Source organism: Eucalyptus grandis, chromosome 5 (genome assembly GCF_016545825.1).
Source record: "Eucalyptus grandis isolate ANBG69807.140 chromosome 5, ASM1654582v1, whole genome shotgun sequence".
NCBI classification, from domain to species: Eukaryota; Viridiplantae; Streptophyta; class Magnoliopsida; order Myrtales; family Myrtaceae; genus Eucalyptus; species Eucalyptus grandis.
The window spans coordinates 22,032,025-22,047,055 of NC_052616.1; the positions used below are offsets into that span (position 1 = coordinate 22,032,025).

Below are 15,031 nucleotides of genomic sequence, written 5' to 3' on the forward strand. Positions count from 1 at the left end.
ATTGTGCAACACTACAAAGCTACATGAATATCCATTGAACTTTCTTTATTTTTGGAGAATCATTGAGATTGGAAATTGTTTTAGCTTTGCTTTTTTGGATAGTGGAGTATTGCATAATGGAGAAGAGATAAGGGTAAGACAAGATTGCTCTCAAGTTCATCACGCAAGTAATAAAATTGCTCCTAAATATAATAGACAAATGCCTCAAACCTCGAAATACCGCACCAACGAAACTCCACTCACAATTATTTCTATAGAAAACACCCATTCCATCAAAACGTGATGGACGTGGACCCCACCATCTTCTTTCAAATTTTTTGTTTCAATCATATTCTAACTTTCAACTCACTTTTAAATTTTTGTTCTAAGTGAGAATCAAAACTACAATTGATTAGGTCAGTCCTTCATGCCATCCAAACATACTGGGCTAGTGTATTTATTTTACTTGCATCGGTCTTGGATCAAATCGAAAAAATTCTTAGACAATTTCTATGGAAAGGCCCGGAGTTGGGAAGGGGGGGTGCAAAGGTCTCTTGGGAGGATGTGTGTGCCCAAAAGAAGAGGGGGGCCTTGGCATCCGTAGGCTTCGGGAGTATAATAAGGCTACCATGTTAAAACATATCTGGATCTTGTTTACCGATAAGGAATCTTTATGGTGCAAATGGATTCACTCGACCTTCTTAAAAGTGTCGAATTTCTAGGTGGCGAAAAAAAGCCGACATGTTGTTTGTGGGCTTGGAAGAAGATCCTCCAACTCATGACTGAGTTTGAAGCTCCTTCTATTGGAGAATTGGGAATGGTTGCTCGGTGTCCCTTTGGTTTGATAACTGGCACCCCAAAGGTCCTCTGAACTTGTATTTTCCTGATTCAACCATATATACATCTGGCCTCTCTAGGCAGGCGATGGTGGCGAACCTATTCACCAACCGTGGAGCTTTGACCAAGTTGGTCTTGGACTCCTGGGAGGAACCCCTTCCCACCCTTTCTCACCTCTCCGATCGTTTTGGTTGGAAGGGAAACACCTCCCACGTGTTCACAGTGGCCTTAGCTTGGGATTTTACTAGGAGGAGGAAGACTCGGGTCTCCTGGCACACGTTCATATGGAACAACTCGATCACTCCAAGGTACCAACTAAACCTTTGGTTTATTGCCAAACACAAACTTCCTACCCAAGCTTTATTATTATCTTATGGTAGGATAGAAAATGCCTTGTGTCCCTTCTGCAATGAGGTGTCGGATTCCATAGACCACCTATTTTTTCAATTCCACGTCTTTGCTAGCATCGCCTTCTTTTGGGCCTCCAAATGCAATCTGCAGTGGCGGAATAGTTTGTGGGTCGAGAACCTCAACTAGGCCGTCTCCTTCCTTGCAGGCAAAGACTTCTACAAGTGCATTGCTCGCTTCTCTTTTGGGCTGTTTGTTATTTCATTTGGTAACATAGGAATAGCATCCTCTTTAGAGAATAACACTTATCCATTCCAGCGGTGAAGAATCAACTCATCAAGGTCGTCAAAGACAAAGCCACCACTTTCAGGAGTGTGGATGATACTTATAGAAACCGAAGATTGCAGCGTAGCTGGGGTATTGATCCGATCATTTTTTTAGCTAGGGAATCTTCTACTTCGACAGAGCCCTAGCTTGGCGTTTGCTGTCTGGACACTCTTCCTTCGCATAGGTGCTTCCTTGATGGCTCTTCACTTTTGTCGTTGGTGGATGCGAGCGTAGATTGTGGTTCATCTGGCCTTCTGTGGCCTCCCGCTGCTTTCATGTTCCTTTTGCCATTATTTTGGTTGTTTCTGCTTCCTTAGGCCCGCTCTTGCGGTCCTCTTTTGCATTTGGCTCTCTTCCACTCGCTCTGACTGTTGTCTTATTGAGTACAAGTTTTATGGTGTCGGATCTTTTGTAATCTTTGGTTCAAGCTATATATTCTTACCTTTTACCCAAAAAAAAAAAAAAACTTACACTTGAACTTAATTGCCCCTACCCCAACCCCTCTTAAATCCCCACTTCCCTCTTCTCATGTGAAAAGAGTGGCCATTGAAGCAAATCTCAATGATTTCTTCTTTCAATTAAGCCCTCTCATTTTGGCAATTCTCCATAAGATGAAGCTCACCTTAAATAAGTAAATCCTCTTCTCAAGAATGCTAATCTTATAGACTATGTACAAATGCAAGCTAAAGCATATGGAGTATGAAATCTCTTACACTCTCGATAACGACATAGAAAATTGAATCTACATCGTGTTCTAGTTGATCTAGATACGTAACACAAGCTTCAGTCTTTCAATAATTAAAGTCAATCTTATGGTCTAGAGTTGATATTATAAGAGTGATAAGGGACTAAGACATCATTTCATTTTGAGAAATGATTAAATGACGGTCTTTAATCTATTGTTAGAATGATGGTATATTCTAAACTATAAAAAACTAAATATAAATAATTATAAATTATTGTGGGATCTAATTTTTTAGAAAATTTATGGCTTATAATATATCATTATCCTTGTAATTGCCCAATAATCATTATACTATTAAAGCCCTTTCACTTTCTTTGTGACGAGCCCGCATAGCATCTCCACAGTCACCAGGAAACAAGACAAAAAGTACCAAATGGGACGTCCTCTATATCAAATGAATGTGCATCACAGGAAGACGTCCTCTCTCTCTCTCTCTCTCTCTCTTCATAGTCTCAACTTTGTCACGGTTCCCACATGGTAGCTGGCATGGTTTTCCAGGCTAGCTAAACCAGGGAGCTCTCCCAGGCTCATAATCTGCAAAAACTTGGTTGCACTGGAGAGAAGAACGTGAGGGAGAAACAGCAGGAAGCTCATTTGGAAGGAAGGAAGGAAGGATGGTGTCGGCAGACGTGTTGAGCCACAGCATGAGCAGAGCAACTGAAGCAAGTAAGCAAAACACGTTCATATCGATTCATGCACGTCCCCTCGGGTCGCATCTGGAGATCCTCCATCTCCCTCGGTGTTCTCACGTGTGTCAGGACATAACCCAATCGTTTCGATGCTTCCCTCGTTTTCGTACGCATCGAACGGTCGAGAACCGATCGAGACACAAGTCGAGACGCCGTGCGGAGCAGAGGATACTCATGGAATACGTACCTTCATGTGTTGTGTCTGCATACATAGTTCTCTTTTCCTTTGATAGACACGTTAACATTACATAAATCCATTCAACGTCTGACACGCATCACTTTGAGCTCACCTGTCAGAAACCCTAGCATCCTTCCTCTCTTCACTTAATGTTTTTATTCTTTTTCCTTCTTCTTCTTCCTCCTTTCACTCTCTCTCCTCTCTCTTCTGCATTCTCTCTTTTTTCCAAAATGGTCTCTCACTTCCAAGACCCCGCCGCCCCACACGTTGCCTCCATCTTCGCCCGCTTCTTCTCCAACCTCCTACACTGCCACCTCCTGTCCAAAACCTCTCGTACCCTCCACGTTGGTGCCCGCGTCGGCCAGGAGCACGAGGCCCTCTGCCGCATCGATGAAGCATGCCACCGTCATTCGCCTCGTCTGCTGCCTATGCCGACCCTGGTCGAGCTGAGCTCTAGATCACAAATCTAGGGCTCACTCGACCTTAGATCCAAAATATGAGGCTCAAGTTCGCCAGTGAAGCTCCAGCTTGACGACGAAGGACCTAGACGACGATGAGGTGGTGGTGGAGGAAGGAGATTCGGGGATTAAGTTGATAGTGAGTCTGAGTTGAGGCGTTGTAATCTCCGGTGGAAACGAGGAAGAAGAAGAAGTAAAAAAAAAAAAAGGCAAAAAAATTAAATGAATAGGGAGACAATTTCTGACGGATGGGCCAAAGTGACACGTGTTGATGTTGAATGGACTTATAGAATGCTGACGTGTCCATGACTTGGACACCAAAATGTGATTGTTTCGCAAGAAAAGCAAATTTGACCATCTGACGGTCGTCTTTAACTTTGATTGGCCGGTGCGCGGCGAGTCCGACAACACCTAATATGAAATCTCGTGTCCCTAGCGCCGGAGATTGCCGCTCTCAAACAGCCAAGAGCCACCCCTAGAACATCCCTGATGTCGCTTTAGAGTGTCTGAATGATTGGGACTTTTCAGACGGCGATCCTCTATTTGGTTGTTAACGTCTCAATCCCTGCCGTATGCGTAAAAACGACATTGATCGCTAGGTTTTTAGAAATTAAACTTTAAATATATTACGAGTTATCATTCTTTGTATTGTTAAAAAAGTAAAAGCCAAATTGATCCTCCATTAGTCTGAAATTTCCAAGCTATCAATCCAATTTGGACGTAATCACAACATCAATTTGGGAAAGCTTTGTAATTTTACCTTGCTTTAAAGTGCTTTTATTTTTTATTTTTTGGCTAGGGAAGTTTTATTTTGCTAAATCATGCTACCATTCGCATGCTTCGATAAAATTATCACATGCTTTGGATACATGTGAATCAATAATTCTCAATCGTTAATTTCCATGATTCCCATGTCAGATTTAAGTCAGTTGAGATCCTGATCGGTTCATTTGCACCTGTTGATGCAAATTTATAATCCGTGCTTTGAGCTGCAACCATACATATTCTAAACTTCATCAATGTTTTAATCCACGTGAGTGGAATGATTGAATAATTCCAAATTTGGCCAAGACCAAGATTTGGACTAACGTGGACCACCTATTTTTGGGAGCGATAATTTTCTTTAAAAAAAATTAAATCTTATTTCAATTGTGCCCAGAATTTTGTTTTATCTAAAAAACCAAAATTTTCAAATTAATCCCAAGTCTATCCACGCGTCCAAAATTTCCCACTAATTTCTTCAAATTATCGATATCATGGCCAATTAAAAGGTTCATTATTCGAATCCGCATGTTCTCCGCACCATCAACTTCATATGAAATAACATCGACCTTTCAATATTGATAATCTAGAACAAATTACAATGATTTTTGGATGTGTAGGTAGATTTGAGATTAAAGTTAAAGTTGATGAACTTTTTTTAGACCAAAAAAGGGGTCCGATGCATAATTGAAATTGGACTTAAAGTGCTTTTTTTTTTTTCTTTTCTTTTTAAGGGATAAAACCCCATTTTTGGGTTACAATAGTCACTTAGGAACCTCACTTATATCTTCTACGGCACTGCGCCACAAGGCCTAAGGTGAACATTCAGGGAGCTGCTGAGAAAATTTTGGATACGGTGGATTGCACTTTAAAACTAACGTTAGCGGTATACGAAGGGTCATGCTATCTTCGAAACATTCGAATTTAGATAGAGTGATAAAGACCAGAGAGTTTGCAAAGCGGTTGCAGTAGATTTAGGATCAGATTCTACACCACAAGACAACTGCGCAGCACAGGCCAGCTCAAATTTCATTCAGTAGGCAACAAAAGCAGAGTCGGTTCGAGGAATAACACGAACGAACGTACATTATTTGTCTTGGAAGTGGATTATATTGAGGCGGATTCAATATTTTTCTGTTCTCTCTCTCTGCTTTTCTTTGTTCGGTCACTCGGCAGTTTTCTTAAGCGCGCGAGTCTGGATGGTTGTCCTAGGGATCAAACCTGGGTCTCACGGTAAGTCTCCGGCCCTCGAAGTTTTATTTTCCCGGTCGGTCGAGTTTGATGATGGGTCGGTCATGTCTCTAGGACAGTGAATGTTGGGAAGGTCATTAGGCATGTTCTTGTGTAGCCATGCCTGTCTGCAGATGTAACTGGTTCTTTTCAACATATGTACGTGTATATATCAGAGCAATGCCCAAACAAATGGAAAAGAATTGAAAGAAAGGGCGAGAAAGCGATGTTGATTTATGCTGATGAATGATGCATACATCTGCAGTGTATAATCTCAATTCAAGTGCTTCCTGGAGACAAACCTGCCATGGAAGGAAACCAAAGATACAGCGACTAACACAACAGCTCTTTTCTTTATGTTTGTATTGTTTTACAACTGCAAAGATGCGGCAAAAGGCAAAATCGGGAAAATTATTGTTCCGTGTCTTTGGAAAACACTAACTACTATTACGCATGCAAATCCTTACTGCAGCATAGGGCTGTCAATTAGTCCTTAGAAGCTAGAACATAATCATTGCGGAACAACCAGAACCAGTTCCATTTTAGATGAAACAACGAGCTCTTCTATTTGCTAATTTAGCAGAGTCATGCATGCCAGTGAAGTTCTCACCTGAATGTGAGCTTGAACCTGTGTTTCATTGCAAAACAGAGTCGCAGATTCTTCAGGGACTATGGAAAGCTTGGCCGGAGATGAACTCACTTTGCCTGAGGGAGCAAGTCAGCGTCAATTTTCAACTCGGCTTTCTTGGAATCCTGTTACTAGTTTCCTTGGGGAAATTATTGCGCTTTCTGGGAAGGAAGAGCAATGCCGCGGATCAGGCAACGGACAGACACCTAATTGGCAACAGATCCAGCATAATATACAAATCCACCGTTGTCTGCACAGCCATAGTACTGGGGACACATCTCTTAATGCTATTGACGTTGGTAAATGGCAACAATGCCATATGTCGCTCTAAAACTCAAGCATTTTCATCAGAGATCATGCAAGTAGTATCCTGGGCAGTTACGCTCATAGTACTGTACAAGATACCGAGAGAGAAGAACATGAAATTCCCATGGATTCTAAGGGCATGGTGGATGTGCAACTTCCTCTTGTCTGCTTTTTGCACAGCTCTTGACATCAACTATATAAATAAGTACCACAGCCGCTTAAGGACACGAGATTTCGCAGACTTCATGTGTCTGCTCGCCTCCACTGGACTGTTCAGCATTTCCATCTGGGGGAAGACAGGCATTGCCTTCTCGTACGCCAATGGCATCACGGAACCGCTTCTTTCTGAAAATGTCAAGAAACATTCAGAATCCAAAAGGGAATCTCCATATGGGAAAGCTACCCTCTTACAACTTGTTACCTTCTCTTGGCTAAACCCATTATTCACTGTGGGGATTAAGAAGACGCTCGACCAAAATGATGTGCCCGATGTAGACATCAAGGACTCTGCAGCATTTCTTTCTCTTTCTTTTAGTGACTGCCTAAAGCAAGTCAAGGATAAAGATGGAACCATAAATCCATCCATCTACAAGGCAATCTTCATTTTCATCAGAAAGAAGGCACTGATCAATGCACTTTTTGCGGTTGTAAGTGCTGGAGCATCGTATGTTGGCCCATACCTCATAGATGACTTCGTCAATTTCCTTACTGACAAGAAAAGCAGAAGCTTGGAGAGTGGCTATCTTCTAGCATTAGCTTTTCTAGGTGCCAAAATGGTTGAGACTATAGCACAGAGACAGTGGATTTTTGGAGCACGCCAGCTAGGCCTTCGGCTTAGAGCTGCTCTGATATCACATATATACAAGAAGGGACTAGTTCTGTCAAGCCAATCTCGCCAAAGTCACACCAGTGGAGAGATCATCAACTATATGAGCGTGGATATCCAGAGAGCCACAGATTTTATCTGGTACTTAAACATTATATGGATGCTACCCGTACAAATCTCATTAGCCACCTACATTTTGCATACCAATTTAGGTTCAGGGTCTGTTGCTGCACTAGCGGCAACAATGACTGTTATGGCTTGCAACATACCTCTAACGAGAACTCAGAAAAAATACCAGTCCAAGATCATGGAAGCTAAAGATAGCAGGATGAAATCCACATCAGAGATTCTTGAAACATGAAAACCATAAAACTTCAAGCTTGGGACAATCAGTTCCTCAACAAATTAGAGAGCTTGAGGAAAATAGAGTACAAGTGGTTATGGAAGTCGCTACGACTGGGAGCACTATCAGGTTTCATCTTCTGGGGTTCACCGACATTCATCTCCATCATGACTTTTGGCGCATGTATGCTAATGGGCATTCAGCTTACTGCTGGAAGAGTCTTAGCAGCCCTGGCCACTTTCCAAATGTTACAAGATCCCATATTTGGTCTACCAGACTTGCTCAATGTAATTGCACAGGGTAAAGTGTCAGCGGACAGAGTTGCTTCTTACCTGCAAGAGGATGAAATTCAGCAGGATGCAATTGAATATATTCCAAAGAATCAGGCACAGTTTGACGTAGAGATTATCAATGCAACATTCAGCTGGAATCCAGACTCGAGTCCTCCAACTCTGAGTGATATTGAGTTGAAAGTTAAGAGGGGAATGAAAGTGGCGATCTGTGGAACAGTGGGATCAGGGAAGTCGAGCCTTCTGTCATGCGTCCTAGGAGAAATAGAGAAGCTCTCTGGCCGAGTGAAAATCAGTGGTACAAAAGCCTATGTTCCACAGTCTCCTTGGATACTGACAGGGAATATAAGAGATAACATTCTGTTTGGAAATTCATATGATCCCAACAAGTATGACCAAACAGTCAAGTCATGTGCTTTGATTAAGGATTTTGAGCTGTTCTCAGCGGGCGATCTCACGGAGATTGGAGAAAGAGGCATCAACATGAGCGGAGGGCAAAAGCAAAGGATACAAATTGCACGTGCAGTTTACCAAGATGCTGATGTATATCTGCTTGATGACCCTTTCAGTGCAGTGGATGCTCATACAGGCGCACAACTCTTTGCAGTAAGTTTTTCCACTCTCTTGCAAGAGTAGCAATCCAATGATGGATGTCAAAGTAAGATATTAGTACGATGTCTCACATCCTTTACCACAAAAATTTACATTCTGAGTTTATTCCCTGTAGGATTGCCTGATGGGAATGCTCAAAGACAAGACAATACTCTATGTGACTCACCAAGTTGAATTTCTTCCAGCAGCAGACCTCATTCTGGTATGTAAACTTCAAAAAAAATATGATTCTCCATTTGACCACAGTGAATGTTCAGAAATAACTGATATTTAATTAAAATAGACAGACATTAAGAAGCAAGATTTTGACAATTAACTAACCCTTGAGAATCTGAAAGTCTAGAGATCATGGTATGACATTTGGCTTCAGTTAAGGATGTCTAAGCTCATATGTTGACTATGCCACTATGGATCTGACATCAACAGGTGATGCGAGATGGAAGAATAGCACAGGCTGGTAAATTTGAAGATCTTTTAAAACAAAACATAGGATTTGAATTGTTGGTGGGGGCTCATAGTGAAGCCCTCGAGTCAATACTCACAGTTGAAAATTCAAGCAGAACAACTCAAGAACTAACAGCTGATGGCGAATTCAACAATGACTTCAATTCTACAGCTGAACTTCCACCTAGAAAGCATGACTCTAAGCATGATCTATCCTTGGAGATATCAGAGAAGGAAGGGAGACTGGTGCAAGATGAAGAACGAGAAAAAGGAAGCATCGGAAAAGAAGTTTACTGGTCCTACATAACAACAGTGAAGGGCGGAGCACTAGTCCCGATAATTCTGATTGCTCAGTCCTCATTTCAGATACTCCAAGTAGCAAGTAATTATTGGATGGCATGGGTTTGTCCTCCAAATAGTGATACTGAACCATTGTATAAAATGGATATAATCCTTCTTGTTTACATACTGCTTGCTGTTGGAAGTTCACTCTGCGTACTTCTTCGAACAATGCTTGTTGCGATAACAGGATTATGGACAGCAGAGACACTATTCATGAAAATGCTTTACAGTGTTATGCGGGCTCCGATGGCATTTTTTGACTCAACCCCAACTGGAAGGATCTTAAACCGGGTGAGCAACATACTGCACCTGCATTTTAAGTTTGTCTTCATACATAAACATCAAAAGTGATAGCAAGCATGATTATTACCTTTTTTCCATCATCCTTTCAGTTTCTTGAGAAGCAGATATACCAAGTATATAAGGCTGCGCATGACAAAATTTCTGAAACAGAAATTGATTTTTGGCCAGAAATCAATTTCTTAATTTCTATTCTCCGGACAAGTTTCTGAGCAAAGAAACCCGTTTGATAATGACTCAAAATTTCTATTTCTGAAACAAAAATCTGTTTGATAATAGAACAAAATTTCTATTTCTAGGAATATAAATTGATTAGATAACAACATAGGAAATCCTCAAATACAAAATAATAATCGAAATAATACTAAAACAACATAGGAAATCCTCAAATACAAATACAAAATAATAGTCGAAATAATACTAATACATTACAAAAGTTAAAGATACAATTTCATGGAATTTCCGGCATATTATTATCCCTTGCCATTTTATTAGCAGTTGTTTTCCTAAGCATATTTATTTGGTTTCCCTCCTCAGTCAATGTATCGTTTGCAAGCTCATTATGTGTAGGTTCAGACAAGTACTGCGAAAGTATGAATATGGGTGTCATCAATGGCGCCTATAGAGCCTTGTCATTTTATCAAAAACTAGTATTATACAAGATTATCAACAAAATAAAATCAATGATGTAAAGGAATATATGAAAATTCTACTTTAAAGTAATGTTTATGATTAGGAACCAATCGGGGGAAGGTCGGTTTATTTTGATTTTCGAATTGAATCAGTCCAGTTGCTCATCTCTAATTTCTTTATTGTTGCTCAATGAACTTTTAATGACCCTTGCATAGCAAAGAGAGAGATTCTCTTGAATCTCTTGCCTTCAAATTAAAATTCAATATTGTGTAACAATCTAATTATTTTGATTTTCCAAAATTTTGAATCCATAAAAAAATAATGTTAAATTTTTAGACACGTTTTTATTCATCTATTACGTAAGAACTTTTTCTTCAACTGGCCATGCGCGTGCCTTTTCTAGGAGGAAAGAGCCCCATTGTTTTTAAGTAAGCATTTAAGAACTTTGGTCGTTTTTGAAAATTTGGGACCCATTCAATTGTCTTTCATCCTAAAGGAAGTTATAAAAAAAAAAAAAAAAAAAAAAAAAAAAAAAAAAAAAAAAACACGAGCAAAATAAGAAAAAGAAGTTATAAAAAAAAATAATAAAAAAATAAAAACACGAGCAAAATAAGAAAAAGAAAATTAACAATAATTTGTGAAGTTGTGATTATGAATGAATTAAGTTAGCAAGAAAGCGCCACAACCACAATATCAGACTTGAGCAATTAAAATGTCGGTCAAGAACACGTATTTGCTCATCTGCCACTGTCAAAGATTAACTTACACCTGTACTCAGAATGAAATAGTATTGCCTGTCTCAACAGAAATGTGAACAAATGAAACCTGATTTTCATAAAATTTGCTCTATTTTTTTTTTTTTTTTTTTTTGGGGCATCTGTACCATATCTTTGAAAAGGTTAGGTAGTGTCCACTCCTTGACTGAGGGTTCTACATGAACCCTATCAAACATTCACGACAAATTCTTAAACATTTCACAGTACAACAACAACTCTACAGAAACAACTAAAGGACTGATTAAAATCATTTCGATCCTGGATTACGTTGAATTGGAATATTTTCCATTGCTGAATAACTTCCCACAACTGCAACTAAATAGTAACGCCTTTCTAACATGCCATCTTATCATAGATTCTACACATGCGAATATCTATGCCTGATAACTTAGCAGGCACATAGGCTGATGTTGGTGTTCTGACATTGAACCATATTGTACGCAGGCATCTACTGATCAGAGTGTGCTAGACTTGGAAATGCCAATGAGAATAGGTTGGTGCGCTTTCTCCATAATACAGCTTCTAGGAACAATGGGAGTGATGTCGCAGGTAGCATGGGAAGTATTTGTGATCTTCATCCCTGTGACTGCAATCTGTATATGGTACCAGGTAACTCCATTCCTGATAATAGTCGCACAATTCTTCCTAGGACAGGTTGCTGCAAGCATGTCAAGCATACTGGCAATAATATAGTCCATTTAAAATTAGCCTTCCAAACACTAGTTTTCATAATTTCCTACGGGAAATGGTGTTGGTCACGGCCCTACTTTATAATTTACTAAAAAATTCTGTTTTCATCATTCCAGCAATACTACATTCCAACGGCCAGAGAACTAGCCCGCTTATCAGGGATTCAACGAGCTCCAATTCTACACCACTTTGCAGAATCACTAGTGGGAGCAGCTACAATTCGTGCTTTTAACCAAGAAGATCGATTCAGTGATGGAAATCTAGAGCTTTTAGACAACCACACAAGGCCATCGTTTCATAATGTCTCGGCAATGGAATGGCTTTCGTTTCGCCTAAATCTTTTGTCTAACTTTGTCTTTGCCTTTTCATTGGTTTTGCTGGTATCCCTCCCAGAAGGAATTATTAATCCAAGTAAGTCATGCAAATATTCTCAGAATATGTCCCTGCAGCAAGATTATAAATAGTATGTACTATGCATATCACGGACGTTTCGTTTTTATTCAAATAATATCAGACATCTGCTAGAATCAACAGTAAATAACAATTAAATCTCAAACTGAATAATAGTCGGACAGTATAATATCCTCTGTACCAATTCAAGCACGGTCTAGTATGAAGGACATATTAGAACAGGATATATACAGGAAACACTTGAAAGATAATAAATTTTGTTTCGCAGGCATAGCAGGGTTGGCTGTAACATATGGAATTAACTTAAATGTACTTCAAGCTTCTGTTATATGGAATATATGCAATGCCGAGAACAAAATGATCTCATTCGAGAGAATACTTCAGTACTCAAATTTAGCAAGTGAAGCAGCTCCTTTAATAGAAGACAGCAGACCTCCAAGCAACTGGCCAGAAATGGGAATGATCTGCTTCAGAAACTTGCATGTAAGCTAAATATCAAATTCTGACTTCCCATATCTGAACATTTTTTTGGAATATTCTGCATGACCAATGGAGAAGTTCTCTACAATTGCTATCAATCTCACTCTCATTCTCAGGAATGCCTATGAGATGTATTAGACTCACCGACACATTTACTCTTGCAGATCCGATATGCTGAACATCTCCCATCTGTCCTCAAAAACATCACCTGTACATTTCCTGGCAAAAGAAAAATTGGTGTAGTAGGAAGGACTGGGAGTGGAAAATCAACTCTAATACAGGCCATCTTTAGGATAGTTGAGCCCAGAGAAGGAACCATTATAATTGACGGTATTGACATAACCAAAATAGGCCTTCATGACCTTAGATCAAGACTCAGCATCATTCCACAGGACCCTACAATGTTTGAAGGAACGGTAAGGGGGAACCTTGACCCATTGGAGCAACACTCTGATAGAGAAGTATGGGAGGTATAACTTCTTTCCCCCAAAGCTTTGTCTCACTGATGACTTTAAGTAAAAAAAGAATTCGGATATAAAGATTATTCAGCATGAGAACATATCATCATACGAGTCCAAGTGATAGAAAAAGCACATGTGTATGCTCACACAGACACATTCTACCAGATTAATATCGTTGACCCAATTTGAAAAGTAAATAGATTTTGCCACAACCAAGTACAGGGAATTACAAGCAACTTCATCATGTCTTACTAACCCACAAATTTTCTCTCTGAGACAATCTATAAACACAAAGTCGTGCATTCCCTTGGATTGGATCTGCTTTGAATATCATGATGACGGAATTTCTGATCTTACAGGCTCTAGAGAAATGTCAACTTGGTGATATTGTCAGAGGAAAGGAAGAAAAGCTAAATTCCACGGGTTTGATCCATTAACCATGTCCGTCATACAAAGTTGCAAGTTTTGTGAAAATAAATTTACTAATCTTATTTTTCCTAACAGTTGTGGAGAACGGAGAAAACTGGAGTGTGGGCCAAAGGCAGTTGTTCTGTCTTGGTAGAGCCTTGCTGAAGAACAGTAGTGTACTTGTACTCGATGAAGCAACCGCATCAGTTGATTCTGCTACTGATGGCGTTATCCAAAATGTCATTAGTCAAGAATTCAACAACCGCACAGTGGTGACAATAGCTCACAGAATCCACACTGTCATAAATAGCGACCTTGTCTTGGTTCTTAGTGATGGTAGGGAATAAAGTCTTTTTCCATGATGAACACTCATTCTCTCTTGGCTAAACATTGCTATGTTAGGATTGATACTGAATAGCTCCTTTCAATTTTTTTGATCGAACAGGAAGAATAGCAGAATTTGACACACCCACAAGATTACTGGAAAGAGAAAATTCATTCTTCTCCAAGCTCATAAGGGAGTACTCCAAGAGGTCACAAAGTTTCAGCAGCATAGCACACCTAATTAGCTAAACCAGGCAGTGACAGCATCAAAGGGAACGGTGTCAAGGCAGACTAAGAGAAAATGTGGGGGTCCTACGATTGCATCAACGATATCAGTTGCAAGATGGGCACATCCAACACATGATCAATAATCTGCTAAATGAACGGAGCTTCTGAGTTCCACTCTAGGATTTGGCAAGCAATTATTTTTATGATTAGCTATGAGCAGACACCTCATTGCCATTGGAATTGTTTTTATGTAAGTGAGTAACCTGAGAAAAATAATAAGAATTTCAATAAGAGAAGAGGAATATGCTTTGCCGAGGCAGCATTGAGCCACATGATCATGAAGATGTGGTTCAATAGTTTAATATTCTAACAGTCTCACCAACATGTAGGTTAAACTTCTGCCTAAAACTAAGGTTCAATTTGTTTGATAAAAGCCACTTGCACAATATTATCTTTGGATTTTCCACTTTTTGGATGACAAAATAATCAATAGGCAAAAAGCATTTTCCATGAGCTGAAAACAACTCTCTTAGATTGGGAAAATGGCTTCCCCATCTTGAAATCGTTTTCCTTTAATGATTGAGAGGGATACACACTTTTGAAGTTTAGAAATTTCTTCAGTTTAACGTATGTTTGTGGTGTGTACTAGATTAAACATTGCTAATGTAGTAGGAGCTATGAGCAGACATGGCTAATCCATGAATAAAGCACTAAGGTGTTATAAAGTGGCTATTAAATACCTTAGATGTACTTTAGGTGTGTTACTTTGTTTCATCAAAACTAGTATAACTTGATAAGGCTTTGTTGATGCAAGCCTTGGTGGTGACATGAATAATAAGAAGAGCACTTTGGTTATGTTTTTAATTTAGGTGCCTTACAGTCAATTGGATGTATAAATTTTAGATGTGTGTATCCCTTTCAACCACTACAATAAAGGATGTCGCGACCGAACCTCGAGTGCACCACCTAAGATTTG

At 39.7% G+C, this 15,031-nt stretch overlaps 1 pseudogene; it reads left to right on the top strand.

The window, feature by feature from the left end:
• Positions 1–2,676: 2,676 nt before the first annotated feature.
• On the top strand, positions 2,677–14,488 carry LOC104446411 (annotated as a pseudogene).
• Positions 14,489–15,031: the final 543 nt, after the last annotated feature.